General features: G+C 40.3%; 1 long non-coding RNA gene across 1 annotated transcript in view; it reads right to left on the reverse strand.

Annotated features, from left to right (window-relative positions):
* LOC118564148 overlaps nt 1-19,575 on the reverse strand; it is a 38,097-nt gene extending 18,522 nt beyond the window's left edge. Inside the window, exons 1-2 of the long non-coding RNA XR_004931672.1 lie at nt 19,499-19,575; nt 19,299-19,347 (exon numbers count right to left, since the gene is read on the reverse strand). This is a non-coding gene — a long non-coding RNA (uncharacterized LOC118564148). The remainder of the gene's footprint in view (nt 1-19,298; nt 19,348-19,498) is intronic.

Below are 19,575 nucleotides of genomic sequence, written 5' to 3' on the forward strand. Positions count from 1 at the left end.
GTGCATGCTATGAAAGGCTCTGTGATTGAGCTGCGAGGGGAGTCAAAACAAACATACTGTTAAAAAAACGCGGCCCTGTTCGGTGTAAAGCTGGGTACTGTGTGTGTCGAGACAGCGGCGGTATAATCAAACATGACATGATCTTATTGCTCTCCCGATGTCAATTGCTAGTGGCAAACACTCAGGGTCAGGGGGGGGGGAGCTTCGGCTAAAGAGAGGATAGCCACTGCTGCTTGCAGAAAAGCAAAAACAACAACAACAAAAAAAGGGATTTAGAAAAAGTAAAAACAGCTGCAGATAAAATTGCGCAAAACAGATCGCTTGGAGGACGTCTTGCTGTCTTGTCCAAACCCTAAACTCATGACTTATGCACTTTCATGTTGCATTATATTTAATTATAGATCATACCGGGGCAACCCTTAACAGAGTCTGCATGCCTCACAGGTACAAACAGTTGAATAATTCAGCAGCTGGCATGTCGGGTAGGATGTGGTGTGAGTGCAGCGGGAGAATAAACCCGCTCTTGTTCAACTCCCCGCTTCATCTTGCTGCGGGACAAAAATGGAGATTGAAGGAGGTTAAATATCTGATTTTTAACCAGCTTGTCCCAGGCCTGAGTGACCGGAGATACGTGTCGGGTATCTGGCAGAGAGGGGGGGGAAAAAAAAGGAAACACATCAACGATTTAGTTTACGCGAGACTGACAGCAGCTGGGTGGTGTTTTTCTTTCTTTCTTTTTTTTTTAAGGCCAGTTCATGTCATTGGCAAACCATTTGTGCGAGAAGCAATTCAAACACAGAGAAGACAATAAAGCATTCAGTTATGTCCAGAGTTTCAGACTTCACTATGTAACAAATGGAGATTTGACTGCTTTCCTTCCTGACCAAATCCATTACTGTTATCTGTGGATACCATATCATCTTAGACTCTCTCCATTAGTTGGGGGGGAAATTGCAAATGGGGCTGCGTGTAAAAATGGAACTGCCGATAAAAGGGAGAGAGAACAGCAAATACTAGCATTGCTGTGTTTTGTTTTCCCTTATCACCTTTATTTTAGGGATTTTCTAGATTCCTAAATGAGTTTGAAAAAAAAAGTGTCATCCAGATTAAAATTCAACCCAGTATTACAATAGATGTACATATATTTGATGTTTCTTTATCTTATAGTTTCTCAAAAATAAGATATAACCTAGAACGGACAAGTATTCCTAAAATCTGAAAAGTCTATTATTTTGCCTGATAAATGTGGGGAAAAGGTAAAACCTAGAAGAAGATATTGCTACCCTTTTTTGCTGCGGCTTTCACAACATAAAATGCCCAAGTGAGGCATAAATTCAGCTGGCGCTCTTTTACAGGGAAACAAAATTGGGGCAGAATGAAAGCTGTCTTTTCCATTCGTCACAGATATAACCAATGTGATTTGGCAGAGGATCGTCAGTGCTGCTTACAGAGCTTCTCTTCACTGAATCCTAAACTGAGGGAAAGTATCAGTTTTAGAGTGTTCATTTGCTCATAAAAGCTATTAGGCTAAAATTGCTCCCATAGATACCATGCTCCTATAGGATGCAAAATATTTAATGATGAATCTGACCAGTAGTTTTGTAATTTGAGGCTTTCGGTGCCTTGCTAAAGCACACACACACTGCTTGAACCTGTCCACACTTTGTCACGTTACACCTATGAACAATGTATTTTAATGGGAGTGTATGTGATAGACACAAAGTAGCACATAACTGTAAAGCCAAACGACAATAATATGTAGTGTTCATTTTTATATTTCCAAATGAAGATCTCAAAAGGGTGTCAGAAACTATATTGCAATTAACTGTCTGGAGAAATTTCTTAGTAAGTAAATATTCTTTAAAAGCCAGAGAAGTTCGATAACATAGGTGAACAAACAGTATGAAGATTTAAGAACACGAGAAAGTTGGGGCGACGTTTAATCAGGGTTAGGTTATAAAACAGTTACTTAAGCTTTGAACACAATTAAATTGATAATTTAATAACAGAACAATTGATTTCCTATGCAGTCTGAAAAATCTGGGATTTAATTTCAGTGGCCAGTAATTTCAGGTCTGGATGAGCAAAGAAAAAAAGAAATATTAATTTCTGTTTCTAGTCTTTATTCCCTATACCAATGTTTAATGATGTGTCCTCCATTCCTTCCTTCCTTTATTTTTTGTATCTTTCTCTCCTCATGTTGTTCCTTCCTTTTTTTGCATCATGTGTTCATCATGTTCTCGCTTACTTCCTTGTATCTGTCCTCTTCTTCTTCTTTACTTCTCCTTAATCCCTTGTATACTTCATTCCCATCTTTAGTCCTTCTTTGCATTACTCATTCCTCCAGTATGGCCTTCCTTCTATCCTTCCTTCCTTGTTCTTAATTTCTTTTTTGTATCCTGCCCTCTTCATTCCTCAAATCCTTTTTCCCTTTGTCACTTCCCTCCATTGCATCCTTCATTCATTCTACTTCCTTCTTCCCAGGTGTCAAATGAAAAGCCTAGACACTGAGATCACTCAATATAAATTCTAAGTATTTCATATTTTCAAATTTTAAAAGAGGAATTTAAAGGAAGAAGAAGGAAAGCATATAACCAGTTTAAATGAAATTTGTGTAATGCTGGAAAGACTATGTCACAACTGCAGCACTGCCAAGTTTTGACTGTCTCGGTAGTTCTTGCCCAGTCTCATCTGACAGGATGTGCAGAAATCCACTGTTTATGTTAGACAATCTCAACAGGACAATTAGAGGGGATACAAAAAGTCTAACTACTCCTGATGAAGTGAGAGATTTTTGTGAAGTAAAAAAAGGACGCAAAGATAAATCATTCCCATTTTCTTCCACTTTAAACATCTTTGTGCTGTTCCGTTCAACTGAAAAACAAACGCTTGTTTATGAGGTGATCATGAAAAATAAAATAAAAATTTGCAGTAACCTCATAGCAGAAGTGTGGATACCTTAGAGATAACACTGTGTTGAAGCACCTTTTGAATACATTTTAGCATTCGGTATGTTTTGCTAGTAGACTGTCAGTATTGCACATCTTGACCTTGCCCTTGCTGCCTTGCAAACATTCTTCCAATCTTTAATTCTACATAGGCCGTTTCAAAAATAAAATTTTCTTCAGGTGAAACCAATTTAAAAAGTAGAATTGCACATCATCTTAAAACTAGGGTCGGTGAATTTTGCGGAAGTCTCTTTTGCATAACTGCACTTGCACAAGACCGACTTATGTCGTTCTTCCTCTCTTCTGGGGGATCGCGTCTTAAAAATCTCCCAAATCCACTCTGGTTTTCTTACTTTCTGCTGAGGCCTTCCTCTTCTTCTCATAAACATGAACGTGGTTCGCTTCATGCGACTCTCAGCCATGGTCAAAGTATACGGTGAGAGCAGCGGAGCTACGATGAATGGCTAACCTAGCCGATAACCTAACCGGATACTACATAAATGCCAGAAGTTCGCATGTAGCCAGGGGCAATTATAAAGCAACGAGCACGGACATTGGCATTACGTGAGCACGTCAGAATGATTGGAATGTGGGACAACCAATAGATATGGCGATACCCCTGGAACTTGAGGGATAGAGGGGGGTGAGTATATATCGTCTATGGATAAGAACAGGAACAAAACTCAGAAAAATTCATGCTCTTCGGACCGAGGGGCATGGATTGGTTAGTTTTTACAGGCCTGCAGCTCCCACAGAAAACAATTTTTTACCTCCTTTTTGTGAATATATAATGTATTTACTCATATTTGTATTTACTAGGGTAATATAATGTATTTACTACTTTCAGGATGCAAAGACCATTTATCCAGTATTACAAAAAGTGTTCCTGAACAGGATTACCAACTATAGCTTTAAACTGATAGATTAAGATGACCTCAGCTAATTATGAATAGTAGGCGATTTTTCCGGAGATTTAGGTAAGAAACAGCAAACTCTTTTTTTAAATAACTGCACCTTTTATCAAGACCATCGTACCCGCTCTTCCGCTACTCAGGGGGATCGGATAAAAGAATCTTCCAAAAACACTCTGGTGTTATTTCTTTCTTCTGAGGCCTTCCTCTTCTCATAAACTTGAGAGACAGTTTGCTTCTTGCGACTCTCAGCCATTTACAAAGCATACGGTGAGAGCAGCGGCGCTACAATGAATGGCTAACACCAAAGCTAACCAGATACATAAACACTAGAAGTGCGCACGTGCACCCAGAAAGCGGAAACTAACAAGGAGCGTGCACACACACCGGCATTATGTGAGCTTGTCACAATGACTGCCATGTGGGACAACCAATTGATAAGGTGAACCCAAAGCCAAAAAAGATCGGCCACTATAACTTTAATGATTTGGATCAAAACATTGACTCAAATTTAACTGTTAATGATTTTAGTCTCCTTTGTTAATGGGCTGTGTTGTTTTTAAGCTAAGTTTACCTTTTGTAATTAGGGCCAAACTTTCAAGTTTGGTTTCATCAAGCTACAGTATAACACATTTTCTGGCCTGGTTTAGGGAGAGTTTAGTCAGGCTTTTTAGCCAGGAATCCAAGAATCCAAGTCACATATAAAACTTACGTTTTGGTTACTTCTGTTCAAAATCTTGTGTCAAAAGATTAGGCTTGGCTATTCAAATTATCATGCTCACTGTTTTGATTCAAACATAACAGAAACTTAAACATGTACCAGGATAAAACCCTTGTCATTCTGTTTGTGCTTGACCAACACATCAAACTGTATTTAACACAACAGAAATAGTTGTTTTGTACTCTTACAGCGCTGGCACACTTTGGGAAAAAAACAGGCCACAGACACAATATCTAAAAAAGATGCTTCTAGTAAGATTTTAGTGTTTCCAGCTGCCGTCTCTGCTGACTGTGCTGGGAGGAAGCGTTGGATGCACAGCGGGAGACAGGAGTGGGTGGAATGTGTTCTGCTCCTTAGTGGTTCCCGCTGAAACTCAACAAAGAGAGGGAAACTGCGTATCTGTGCCGTCATCTTCTCCAGTGGAGTTAGTGGAAGAAGAAAGGGTGACTTTGCCTGTGGCTTGTTGGATATGTCTCTACTTTATTAGTTTAAATCTTCTGAAACAGTGTAACAAAAGTAAATTCAGAAGGCATGAGGTTTATTTGAATCAGACTCAAGGGGAGTGATAATTGTTGCCAAATTGTCCTGTCTGTATTGGATCCCCCCCAGTTTTGCTATTTTACTTTACAACTTATAATGTTTGAAACAGATAGAAAAGTGTAAGGTTTTAACATGCATGTGATAAAACAAAGATGGGTTATGGGACATGCAATTAAAAAGTAAGATGTGGGAGGGAGTGACTGACTGGGAAAGTAGTATGCACAAGAGAGAGAGGAGTGGATGTAAGGGACAGAAAGCATCCGGAATAAATTCCCAGAGATGGCCACGCATGGCTGGGCTGAACTGGCCTGGATCTGGGAGGTGGAGGTTGGGTGGGTGGAGGGGTTGAGAGGCTCTGCACGTCCAGCTGGACAGAAAAAGAGAGGGAGAGGCCCCCAAGCGCTGACAGGTGTAGCCTTCCACTCCAGCTGAGGCCACACAGCTGACCTGGATCTCTGGATATTTGTCTTTATGCATATTTCTCCCTAGCTCCCCCTGTCCAAATATGTTCCAATTTAAACTCAAAAGGTTACACATGTAACAATTTTCAATACCTGCTCCCTATTCATCATTTTTGCAGGGCCAAGCTCCCCAACCAAGGAGCCAAACATTTTTTGGTCAGTAAGGCAAGTATCTTTAAGAGTAGGCTTAAAACTATCCTTTTTGATAAAGCATATTGTTAGAATGTCTTAGGTTATGCTGAGCTATCTCTGTAGTAGTAACGCTGCTATAGACTTAGGCTGTTGGAAGGCATAATAGCCTATTTTCCACACTATGCTACATTCTCCTACTACTCTCCTACTTTACATTATTTGGCATTATTTAAACATGTCGCTACATGCTCATTCAGGAAAAGTGAATGCTTGAAGTCAGTGACCTAATGCAATATGCAGGGTTTCCTCAGACAGACAAATGTTTTAGCCAGTCTGTCTGTATGGTTTGACAAAACTGACTTTGTTAAGTGCCTTCATATGATGCGTTGTGAACTGGTGCTATTTAAATGAAGTGAATTGAAAGTTGAAACTCAATGCGTTCATTGTGCTTATTGGCTAGGTGAACATATTCTACAGCATAAACGCCATTCAGTGATATGATATAAAAGAATAGACTATAAACACAGTCTAGGATCCTGAGCCACAACCATCTGAAAAAGACCTGTTCGCTCTCCTAAAGTTCCATCAATTATTACCACTTCTTAAATAATATACTCTCCGAAAACTTTATTGGGTAAACCTTGCCAGGACTGTATTGGACCTTCTATTGGCTTCCAACTTCTCTGGGTAACTGTCATAATTTCAAAACTGCGGTCATGGAAGCATCAAGACAATCACCAAGAATATTTAGGTGGGCTTTGGCATTTAAAAATGATTCAGGGTGCCATATTTATGGTCACTTTTATGCCCTTTATCATACTCTTATCATCAGACCCATGCCTATTGCACAGGACAAGAAAACGTTTCACTTTTTAGCTCCTTATAGAGTAACACAAGCATAACTATCTAATATTTCCTGGCAAATTGATCTGGCTTTCTGCACAGATAACTGCACTGCAGCCAGCTGCTTAACATACATACTGCCAGTAACATGTCTAAAGAAGTTTCAAAACAGCATCACCTAGAAAAGAATGATAAGTGGTACTAATTCAGGTTTCAGTCACTGATGGTCTTTGTTTTTTTCGCAACTTTCTCCTAATTAGCAAAATTTGTATTTGTTATAAAAAGAACTGAACTACATAAAGAAAAACAATAGAAAGCTAAAACTACAGGTTCCAGAAAGCCCAGCACCTTTCTTTTTTTTATTGGCAGCTACCAGCAACGGTGAGTTACAGCTGAAATCTTGGAAGTTACAAAACTCTGCACACTGCATTTTTCTTATTCTTTGCCTGCAGCTCTTCACAGACTGCATTGGGGAGGAAATGCATATGAATGTCTTGATATTGCTGGCCAAGTAAAAGACTGCATCTTTAAAGAAGCCTTGGAAACAAAGTAAAGTACAGTCGGCTAAATGTGTATCCAGTAACTGAACCCTGGCAGAAAATGAGACTAGCCACCTGAAACTGGCCTCCTGAGGTCCTGCAGAAAATAATCTGAGCCAAAGATTCTCCAAGAACAAAGGGGTTGTCTCTAATGATGAAGCGGTTTCCCTTCCACTTCCATGAAGAAGACGGGATTTAAAACATGCGCCAGTCGGAGCAGACGCTCGCTGCAGCTGCTAGACCAAGATTCGCTGCCATCTCTTCTCTGTTCATCAGACCTTCTGAACTCAATGTGCTCTCCTGTTCATCAGAATGGATAACGGTAAAAGGTTACGTCTGCGCAGAGAAAATTTGTTCAGGATAAAACTATTCAAATATTGTTTTTTCATTGTGTTTTGCTTTGTTTTGATGCCTTAGCGTTGTCGGGCCAAGACAAAGGGGAGCCTGGGCGACTGGTGATTGAAACCATCTGAATGGGTGGTTTGAGCACTGATAGGCCAATAATGTGAGCTTGATTTAATTTGTCAGTCTTTTCCCTTCTTCTCTTCCCTCTAACCTGCACAAAATATGTCCGTATAGTTCTTTATAAACGTATCAAATTGTGTTGTCGCTATTCCATCTGCTAATGATAAGACAGAAGCCACCATTAGTCCTGCTGTGTTTAGTACACAACTCGTTCTGTTCTCCCTCTTACACATTAATATTTTCATCAGTGGTACGTAAAAATATAGGTCGGACTTAGGCCGTTTGCTGTGACATCACAGCCCTCTGTCCACCAAATTGTGATTCCACAGCACACAGCCCTCTTGGTAGTCTATTATTACATTCAATCAGCCACTGTGTTGGTTAACACAACATTTAGAATCATCCGTCCACCCATAATTTATACCCACTTATCCTTCCAGGGTTGTGGAGGGGCTAGTGCCTATCTCCAGTTGACTTTGCACAAGAGCCGGGGTCCATCATGGACAGGTCAACATTTAGAATCAGTGTTCCCAAAAGTTAGTAATTCATAATTCAATAAATAATATTTTAAACATTATTTTATAAAAATAGTAATTTATGTTCCTCTCTGCTTTGCATTGTGAAGTGGTTATTTTAACAATTAGCAGGTGTTGACCTCTCTTAGTTTTCAGAGCTAATTTGGCCTCAATCCCAACTCCTCAAAATAAACCATGATTCCTAGACATACATATTCACTCTGAACTGGAATATTACTGCAAAGTTTTAGTTGTTTGTTTTAGTTTTATACCTATTTGCTCCTCTTTATATTTGACCTGTGTCATCTATTAGTTTTTCTCATTCTTTTAATTTTATTTAGTAGCTTAGTTAAATGTTATTAATTAAATAATTTCTTGGTTTAAGTATTTTAACTGCTTGAGTTCAATTGTAGTATTCTGCTAATGAATTCTTGCATTTTGGAGAGAGGTTGGTTGTTCTTATTTCTTATTGGAGTGTAATGTTTGATGTTCGAGAATACCTCTGCACAAATTCACTTCTTCATAAATTTTTCTATGCTGCATGTCCCTCACCAGGCAGGTATTCATAAAACAATGACTGACTAGAGAGCTAGTTTGCTATTATTTCCTGAAGATCAGGTAGTTTCCCAACATAGTAATGGTGCGTTCGCACCGAACGCTGTGACTTCGAAATTTGCGCCTGCACTGCACGGTGTTGACCGCTGTGCATTTCGCATGCACAAAAGGTGGCACTGGCTTCAGTGCGAGTCACCCCACCATCAAATAGGAGAAGCTCTATCCGCTTTTCTGTTCAACTCAACATGGCGGACCGGGGTTTTACCAAGCTAGTCACGGTGCTGCATTTAATGGGGAAAGAACAACAGCCCTGACGTCCCTGCTATGGAGCTCAGACAGAAGCACCGGGAGAGCAGTGGAAGACAGCATAGCAAGGCGCCGACAGACAGATTACCCAACCCGCCCACAGAAAGGACGGCTGGTCCATCCAGTTCTGGAGCTACAAGAGGAGGACGAATGATGAATGGTTTAACAGTCCTTTCAAGGGCTAAATTAAAACGTCTTCTTTCAAAGCCAAGCAAAAACCTCTAAAGAGCATTCCATCCATCCATCCATCCATTTTCTAACACGTCTATCCCTTGTGGGGTCGTGATGGGTGCTGGTGCCTATCTCCAGCTGTCAAGAGGCGGGGTACACCCTGGACAGGTCGCCAGTCTATCGCAGGGCAACACAGAGACAAACAGGACAAACCACCATTCTCACACACACTCACACCTAAGGAGAATTTAGAGAGGCCTAAAGAGCGTTCCTTCCTTAATAATTTTTCAATCTCCTATTTTGTTTGATAAAAGCTTTGTCTCCGCTGCGCTCCTCCACCCTGTGTCACAACAACAACAACCAGTCCCTGGTTGGTTGTCGTGACACGATTTGACAGAAAAGTTCAGATTTTTTAACTCCAGTGAAAGTCTGCACTCCGCTCCGCTCCGCTCGTTTGCAGCAACTGCACAAAGGTGCCCCATTCACTGCTCCTGACCGCGCCATTTGTGTAGATATAACATGTAAATCCACCATTCACGCCACGGACACCACGTTCAGTCCGAACGCACCATAATGTCGATTAAATTTATTACTTTATTGATAATTGCCTTTGCCACTTATTAATAGTTATTCATAGCCAAACCAAACCTATTGTTGCACAAAAACTAAAAAAAATTTTGTGTTGCCTGTGGCATTGTTTTTGAAATTTGTGAAATAACATAATGAAAGGATGTCATATTGAAACCTAAATCTAATCAAACAGTAATTAGGAACAAGCCTGAAAAACCATAGGTGTAAGGCAGTCATTTCCTTCAAGAAAAAAAACATTAAAGTACACAGAGTATGAAACTTGAATGTTTGTAAAGTGCCTTGAGATGACGTGTTGTAAACTGACGGTATATAAATAAAATTTTATTGAATTTAATCTTTTTAGTCCTTCTTATGCCTACTTGCCTAACCTTATGCAAACTTAGTTTGCCATTTATCAGGCAAATATGCTTTATTGGGTGTGGTTCTGGTTGTTGTTCCATGAAAGAAGACGAGGTGTATATACAATGGAAGGTGTCGTTTTTGGCTGAGTCAGCAACAAGTATAGGGCGACAGCAAATGCTTCATACTAGATTCACAATAAAGACATGACAATTAAACAACTTAGCTCTCCAGATATGATGGACACCACAGAATAACCACCAAAAATGTAATGAATGCAATTGCACTAGGGACAAAAGTAAATTGGACAATAAGACATTAATGATGCAAGAAGACTCAATGCTTATACTTACATATCATCCTTGGCATTGTCAGTGCTTCTGAAATTTAAACCACTTTTACCATAACTTTTACTGCTTCCCACCATAAAGACAACAGAGCCTTCTTAAGCAAAGCGTTTTATTTCCCCCAGTTTGCTTTGCAGAAGAGAAACAAGCTAATGTAATCTTTATTCACTCTAATTCAAAGCTTCAGCTCTGTTTGTATAGTGTAGTTAATTATTAGATTCCCTTCCCAAAATCAATGTGATAATGATTAACTGTGTTTAAAATTACACTTACATTACATTTAATAGATGGTTTGTAGCCACTTCAACTGTTCCTTTTATTATCACGCAGTGCACAAGATCTCTCCCAATCCTCTTCTTGTGAAATTTTGTCAGATTACTATAAGTTTATGATTTCATATTGTGAAAATGATCCTTCTTTTTTATGTTTCATCACCCAGACTGTTCTGACTTGCAGAGATGTCAGCAAAATTGAAATTAGCCCCAATTTAATTCAGTTTGCTATCCCCGCCTAATTAGGTGATGAGACTCTACACATGATGAAAAATTAGTATTCCAATATGACAAGTAAAAATGATAAGGTCAATGCTCTTGAACAAAGAGAGCTTATTTTCCACAAATTGACTAAAGAGGAAATTATGCTCATGTTCAAATAGCAATGAACTGGAGCAAGTGGATGAGAACAGATTGATTTGCAGTTAGCAACAAAAGGAATCAGATGGTGTGAATCAGGCAAGAGGAAAAGCACAAAGGCTGGTAAAACACTATGAGAAGCTTCATGGAAGTCATGTTGCTTTATTTTCAGACGTCTTAGTTTAATGCACTGTACCTATTCAAAACTTTGTGTTTACATGCCTACAGAGGGTTCACACTTGTGTGTGTGTGTGTGTATAACTTTAATGTTCTTAAATGCAGCACACTAATGCCTCTGCCTTGGCAAAATTGTGATATCAGTCAGTTTCTGCATTTATGAAGACATTTTTGCATTTTCATCAGTTGTACTTTTTCTTGTGCTTTCCAGAAAGCAAAACCTTACCTCAAGAGGAAACATTTCTGTAAACACTCCTATTAAGATTTAACGCTAAACTGCACAACTTCTGTTACTTTGGGGACCAGCATTTTTTGTCTTCGCCATCATATTGGTCCATTTCCACAAATGTGTGCAAAAGTGTGTGCAACCACAGCTACACATACACACACTTACGTGCACAACCGAGCCTCTGGTTGCATGTACAACCCATACTCACCCAACTGCACTCGCACGTACACTCCGGTGGATACTATCAGTCGTGCTCAGCTGAGGCTCTGGGCCTGTCCGGTCCCCACGGCGTGGCGGTGACCAGGGAAGGGAAGAGCTTATCTCGCCCCCAGGCCCTTCCCTCGGCCCCAAACCTTGGCTTCAGGAGCAAGTCGGCAGATGCCATGCAGACCCCCGGCATGCCGTGTTTGTGCGGCCAAAGCATATAGCGTATAATGCTTAAGGGACGGGCATTTGAACCAGACAGTCGATCTTGCCTGTCTATCCATCTGTGTGTAAATGTGTGTGGTTGTGCAGACCACACAGCAGATGGAGGTAAAAGCTCTTAGTATGACCAACTCCCACAGTCCAACCTGGGCCGCTTCAGAGCATTTGGTACCCACACACACATTCTATCAGCGTAGTATAAAATACGTCTGGATGTTACCCAAGCGCGATGTTCTTTTCATTCTATGAATTTAAACGAAACACAGTCACTGAGATGTTAGATTACGAAAAGAAAGAGAGGAGAATAACCATGATGTGCTGTGCCATCAAAAATAATCATACCCTTTTTTTGGCACTTTTTTGTCCATTTTAACGCTGGTTGTGTGGTAGTCATCATCCTGTTGGAAGGTGATTCAACAGCATGCCATCTCAATTCTTTTAGGATTACATTGTGATTACACTTGCTCCAAGCACCCCTGGGTGCCTGGAGCAAACACCCAGGGGGGGTGAACGGACAGTGCAGTGAATGGAATACAGTGCACTCGCAGCCCATTTAGTATGGGCTTTGTTTTCAGTGTGAGGAATGTCATGTGAGGCGTGTGAAGTCAGGAAAATGTGTGTCTCACACTCATTGCATGAGACTTGAGAGCTCTTCATTAGTTTGGGTGTATCTGGTTGCTAAAGAGCGCTATAGTTGCGATTTTCTTTGCTGTTAGCTGAGCCGCTAATCAATCAAGCCTGCTGCCAATTCGCCAAATTGTGAGTCCACATCCATAGCACACCGCCATCTGGGAAGTCTATCACCCTATTCAACCAGTATTGAGGTGGCTAGTTATTAACACAACATTTAGAATCAATTGTACAAGCTGTTAATGATCTCTAATTCAGCAAACCATTTTTAAAACATCACTTTATTAAAATGACTGGCTTTATGTTCCTTTCTGATTTGCATTTTGAACTGGGCATTTTAACATGTGGCAACTGTTGTTTTTCATTAGCATTAAAGCAAATTTGACCTCATTCCAGATTCCAAAAAAACAACCTTGGTTCTTAAAAATACATATTAAAGACTTAAGTGTGCATATGTTCTCCCTTACCTATTGTTCTATAACACTACTTCTGACCAGACAGGTATTCATAAAACACTAGCGGAATATTATTTCATGATAAGCGAATGGTGCCCCGACTTGGTCAATTTGGTAACTTTGGCTCTTGATTTTTAGTCATTTATGGCCAAACCAAACCCCAACAATAGCGTTTAGAGTTGATTTCACGTAAAAACTCTTCAGAGCAGATGATCAGGTGTCTCCTGGAATAATGGCTCAAAAAATTTTGGATATCCATTTTACTATCATCACATTCATAAACAACTCCGTCAGAACAGGCTTGTATCTATAAGGCCATGAAGATGAGAGGGAGCATTTTGGAATGCACATGTGTAAACCCGTTCACAAGATTAACAGAGATCCAGGTAACATAACTGAGAAGCGTCCTTCATCTCAGCGATTTATGCCAAGTGTTCCCAAAACGTTGGTCTAAAGATAGGGATACAACACGTTGCAAATTACCTATACAGTGATGGGTGTTGTTTAACACAGCAGCACAGAGCGGTCTTCTCTTTTCGACTGGCAATGCTTTGAACCCCACAGCTAAAATAAGGTGAATGTTTTCTGTCGTTAGAGAAAATTCCACATGCTCGCATGTTCGGACAAACCAGTTGTAGTGTTAGCCTTTCTGGGCGACTGCCGCAGAATAAGAATTATGCCACTGGAGTTTATTTTTTTGAGTGCGAGCATCTTCCTCTTGGCTGTTTGAAGGTATTAAAGAGAGAGTGACATTTTAGCTCGCTGGGTAAGCTCCAATCACAGAAGCTTGCAACCGATGAAAACATTCACTGGCTTGACTTTGCTCAAGTCCTGTTTCAGCAAAGACACCCATCCTCTAATACTGCAGCTTTTTTTTCCCCTTTGATGTGCAATCACACATTCACATGTCTGCCGCTCAGACACTCACCCAAGCACAATACATTTGCTGAAATAAAGACACTGCAGTGTATGTGACCCATTTTGCAGAGGCAGGGCTTTGCTTTCATAACAGCGGAGCATGAGGGAATGTGCAAGTGTATGAATGCGTAAATGGTGTATTCTTGCGCTGGGACGCTGCTGCACGACAAGCTTTTAAATCTTGAAAAGGAAATGATAGGTTGGTTTCTTGGCGAGAAATGCTGCTGTCATGCGTCCAGCAATAAGGCCGTTAGCCATACTTCACTGGGGTTTGCGCGCGAGAGACAGAACCAAACGTGCTACCAAAAGGTGGAAAAAGGAGGAAGCGTCATAATCTGGTCACAAAAAAAGGAAAAGATATAGTCCATGGACTGCGTGCGTTCTTAAGTGTGTGGACAAGCCTCAAAACCCTTGAACACACTCCTCGAGCAGTTAATAATCACTGTTTCACGGCGATTGAGGAGCAAAGCAGAGATAATGTTTTGTATTGAGATAACACCTTGCCTCATTCCTGCCGCCTCGCATTAACGCAGGAGACAAACGGAACAGGAGCATCGCCTTGAAGCCATCCAAATGAGGGTGTCTGCAATGGAGTGAAGTGAACTGAAGTGAAGGAGGAGGTGGAGGAGGCAGAAGAGGGAAGTGGAGAGGGGGGAGGGGGGGGCATGAGGGGTAGGAGGCAAGTGCCACAAAAATCAGGGAGAGGCTGCTCGACCCTCGCGGCGCATTACGGCAGCAGTCAAGTGAATGTGAAAACAAGGGAAAGCTTTGCGGAATATCGATTTAATGCTGCAGCCTGAGCAGGGGGAAGATGCGTGCTCCAGATTACATGCGCTCTATTTCCCACCCATACAGGATCCTTGAGCTCCTCTGTCTCCACACTCTGGAGGACCACAGAGAGACGGGGAGAGGATGCTCTTTTATGTGCCGTTTCCCTCTGTGAAGTCCAACTGTGTAAAGAATTAATGCAGAAATAAAGAAAACTGCAGGAGAACACAAATAGGAGGAACGTTTTGATGCCAACCTCCGTGTCTATTGGTTGGCTTCCTCTCTTTTAATTATGTCCACATCTCCTAAATAATAAATGGGTTTGGGACCTTATGAGGGTAAAATAAATCTATAGTAAAATGAACTGGTGTAGATCTTTTCAAGCTATAATAGTAAAGTAGCAGGAACATTTCCAAACTACTGTTTAGTACGCTTGTGAGAATGAAAATGTGTTGTTAACTGTGAGATGTGTGTGATAAGGAAATATATTCTCTCTTCTTTTGTATTTATCATGTTTGTGAAAATATGTCACATTGCACTCTACAGGAGACTACTGTGTCATATTTCTTACAAAGACAATTTATGATAAGACACCATGGGCTCATTACTGAGCAAGTTATCCATGAAAACTAATCTGCAGATCAAACTGGATGAGTCACAAATTGTATCGTGCTGAAATTGTCTTATCGTGAACTTTTTTATTTTCCCTGCGACATCAAAGTCAGATCTAAACCATGAAAAGATCTGTGGAGTTCACAGGACTGTGTTCTACTGTAGACTCTAGAAGTCACCGCTGGTTTTTGACATGGTTCACGGCTTAGGGAAGCATTCCGTCAAGTTGAGCCACAAGCGCTGATAAAAAACGGTATCCGCTAGGTGTTCCCTGAGTAGTTTCTCTTTAAAATATTGGAATGTCCATTCAATGGGAAGTGGGCAATCTCTTTTGTTTTGCACAGTCTTAGCACAGTAAAAGAAAAAATAGGCCATTGTTGAAAGATTTCTTAAGTGCTAAATTTGGTGATTTGTGCTAGACTCCAGGATTATTTCATTATTAAGTGAGGAACCAGGACAGCACTTCATCAGTCATAGTTCAAAATCTGTAATCCATAAACTGGCCAAACATAAACTACAGTATTTGCAATTTTTAATAGGATATTATATTTCAAGTGTTGTGCATTAAACACTAGCATATTGGTAATGTATTCAGCGAGTTGGATAAACTAACTGTCCTTCATGTCCACACCTGATGTTTATTTTTAGGGGCTGAGATGCTAAAAATGATGAAGAGTTGAGGGAAAATTGTTTAATGGTAAAGCAAGACACTGTCAGAAATGTTGGTTAACTATAATCAACATTATCGTTGCAATTTTCTGCAACAGAATGGCTAAGAAATATTTTTCGTGATATTGTGCAGCCCTAGTTGCAACCAGCACATTCAACTGAAATTTTCTGACAAAAATGGCACTATTTAACGGGAATAAACATGCATTTTAAATGGTGTAAGATTTGTTTCCAAGAAGCAGCATTATAGCTAAGAAAAAAATAAATTGACCAAATTTCATTAACTCTTGTGTTGATCACGATAAGAGTGAAAACTGCTATGTATGGTTGAACAAGGTGTAGCAAACGCTGATCTGTTGGCTGCTCACGATAATGCAAATCTCCTGTTCCTTAACAAAATTGGACCAAGATCTGGTGAGTGCAGAGGACCGTGAACCAGCTAGCAAGCATCTGAGCTTTGTGATGTGGTTCATTGCCTGGATGGAAGCAACCTTGCCTGCAAGCTGAGTTCTTGTGGTATTTGTGTATTCACAGTATTTTGTGTATTCGCGGTATTCACACAGACACGGGAATCCATCTTGTCCCGCTCCCATCTCAATCGTTCAGGCCCGGACCAAAAAACGTTTCGGACCAATCACGTTGCAGTGTTATGATTTAAGGCGAAACATAAAGCTGTGATGAAAACATGAGCTGCTGAGCCCACAACCGAACCAACATAGAAGAGCAGGACGACACGTGTAGCTGCTGCTGTTTTGTCAGACTCCACGATTTCTTCTTTGAAAGTAGAACAGCAATAAGTGCCTTGACCAGCATAAACTTGTTGTGGTTTCTCGTACCGCCTGCTGCTTACATAATAGGCTAAAACTAACCTTTGGTAGGCGGGCACTAGGTGCCACTTCGCTCAATCAGCTTGGAGAGTTCTGCTGGATGCACATTATCAATCTGTCTTGCCAGGTTAGGATGCAGGTAGCTACCAGAAGATGAGTACACATAAAGGGGGGAACATGCTCAGCAGCAATACTCAAATTGAGTAGGTCCTTTGGACAGGTACTTCTGAGCAAAAATAAAAAAATAAAATAAAAAAAATTCTAAATTGGTACTAAGGGCCCAAGGTATGCCAAGACAATGTCCCTCATACCATGACACCAAGGCCACCGGCCTAAGCTGATGATAGGATTGCCGTTTCATGATGTTTATTCCAAATTCTACCCCTAAAATCTAAATATAGCTCAAACTTGAGGCTCATGGGCTTGCAAAAAGTTTTTAAACAGTCTGTTATTTTCCAATTATGATGAGTATGTGTGCATTTTAGTCACAGTTTCCTCTCAATAGCTTGCTTCCAAGGTGATCTTTAGCTGCTGGAGCTCATCTTCCTCAGTGTTTTACATGTTGCGCATTCAGAGATGGTATTACGTATACAGAAAGTCTTTATTTGATAAATATTAACCGAACATTCTGTTGGCAGCTTGTAAAAAAGCAATCAGGAGAAAATGGAATACGTCAGGTTGACAACTAACACAGGATCACTGGATGAAAATTGTGAACAAAATATATTTGATGGATCAGTTGACTCATAATTTAAGGACTTATAAAGACGAGTGCTCAATTAAAAGTAGGCAGAAGTGGGTTATCTCATCAACGACAGGCAACGAAAAACTGAACTGATAATCTATAAACAAATGTGAGATGCATGACAATCCAACATGTTAGTTTTTGTTTTTTGTAATTATTTGTCTCCTCTTTCCCTAAGAGACCTGTGTTGTTCTGTCAAAAACGCAATAAAGAAAAAGGGGGAAACAAGGAAAAAGTCTTTATTTGAGCTGATGTTGCCTTTCTAAAAGCTGAAACCAGACAGCCCATTCTCCTCTGACCGCCGACATCTACACAGCATTTTCAGCCACAGGATTGCCGCTCACAAGAACTGTTCTACTTATTGGACCATTCTCTGTAAACCCGAGAGATGGTTGTGCATGAAAATCAAAGTAGCCTAGTTCACCATTTCCTGAAAACTCAGGTCAGCCCGCCTGACACCAACAACTAAAATGTCATTTTCAAAGTCACTTAAACAACCTTTCTTCCCCATCAGCCAAATGTCATATGTAGCACATCTAGATGCACAGAACCGCTGCCATGATAAGTGGTAGATGGGTGTGTATGTGTGTGTGTGTGTATGCAGGCATAGCATAGTAGGATTTTAAAATAGTCGGCCTGATTTTCAAAGCCTGAGAGACGACACACGTAACAATAAAAAAAATAAATCGTAGATAAAACAGGTTTGGTTGTACAGTGTGTGGTGTCGGGTCAGACGGCAAGCACAACACACCACAAGCAAACAGATTTCACTCAGGGTCGTTCAGATATCAGACCGGAAATCTTGCAAAACCTCTCAAGATCAAAACTTGCATTCAGAGTAAATAAACGTGGACGACGGGGACGTTTGTGGACTGATTTTAACAGAGAAATAACAAAACAAAAATAAAAAGGCACCGGTTAAACAAGTGGAGACCTTGTGACCGTGAGGCTCTACGTTTGTTGTACTAATATAAGGAGATGAGTTGTTTTTTTTTTTTGTTTTTTTTGGTCTCGGGGTTTCCCTCACCTCGCTTTCTGATTGGCTACATGTCATATTTAACCTGCTCGTTTGTCCTCGGGGAACACCACACACACGGTAGGATATCAGACCAATTCAATCCAACATGTTAAATATCCCCGATTTGAGGTCAGAGCGGTCCTGACGTTCCACCATTTGGACCAGATCCCTCTTAACACACCACACACACAGCAGGATAATCTCTTAAGATTATTTTAAGAGACACACAGATTTGTGCTTTGATCATTGGGATTAGCATATTGTAGATATATTGTACTTTTATTGACATTCAGAGGACGATTTTTGATTGTGTTACATCCAACATCACCATGTGCACATGTTCTGCTGGATTTTTTGTTTTCCCTGAAATTGGCTGCAGCTTTCTGCTCTCATCTCATTCTAGTTAATAAGAAACTGATTGGGTGATCATCTGAACCCAAAAATAATTGAAACATGAGTATTTTGTTTTGTGTAAAGTTGATACAAACTTCTTTGGGCAATTTATTTTTTTTTGACAATGTTATTATCCTTTTAAGCACATAAATGTTAATTTTTCATGTTTTACTTTGAAATGTTAGTATTTTATGGAGTTAAACCAAAAATGTTGTTTTTACTTGAATGCATACTGATAAGTAAAATTATAAATACTTTAAAACTTTAATGTGGAGAAGCAGGTTTACCGTCAATGGTGCCATTCATCCAAGAAAGGCAACTGAGGTAGATTGAAGCAAAAACAAAGAACGGAAATTTTAATGGGAGAGCTGCAGATTGCTAAAAATGTTTTTAAAGTTCACACATGAGGACTTACCCAGGAAACCAGCCAGGAAATGGAGCGCGTAGATGTTTCCTGATTCGCTCTTGGCAAAAAAAAAAAAAAAAAAAAAAGCAAACCAGTGGATTAAAAAGCATAACATCTCAATACCAATTTGTTACTTATGCTCTCTTACCGCCCACCCCCCACCCGGTTTTGCCATGTTGAAAATTATGAACACTCAGATTCACACTCACATTCTTGCGCACAGCCAAATGAGGAGGCGCCTCCGCGTCCGACCTGGGCCAATGGTGCGCATGGTAGCCTTATCATA

The sequence above is a fragment of the Fundulus heteroclitus genome, chromosome 9, assembly GCF_011125445.2.
Source record: "Fundulus heteroclitus isolate FHET01 chromosome 9, MU-UCD_Fhet_4.1, whole genome shotgun sequence".
Classification (NCBI taxonomy): Eukaryota; Metazoa; Chordata; class Actinopteri; order Cyprinodontiformes; family Fundulidae; genus Fundulus; species Fundulus heteroclitus.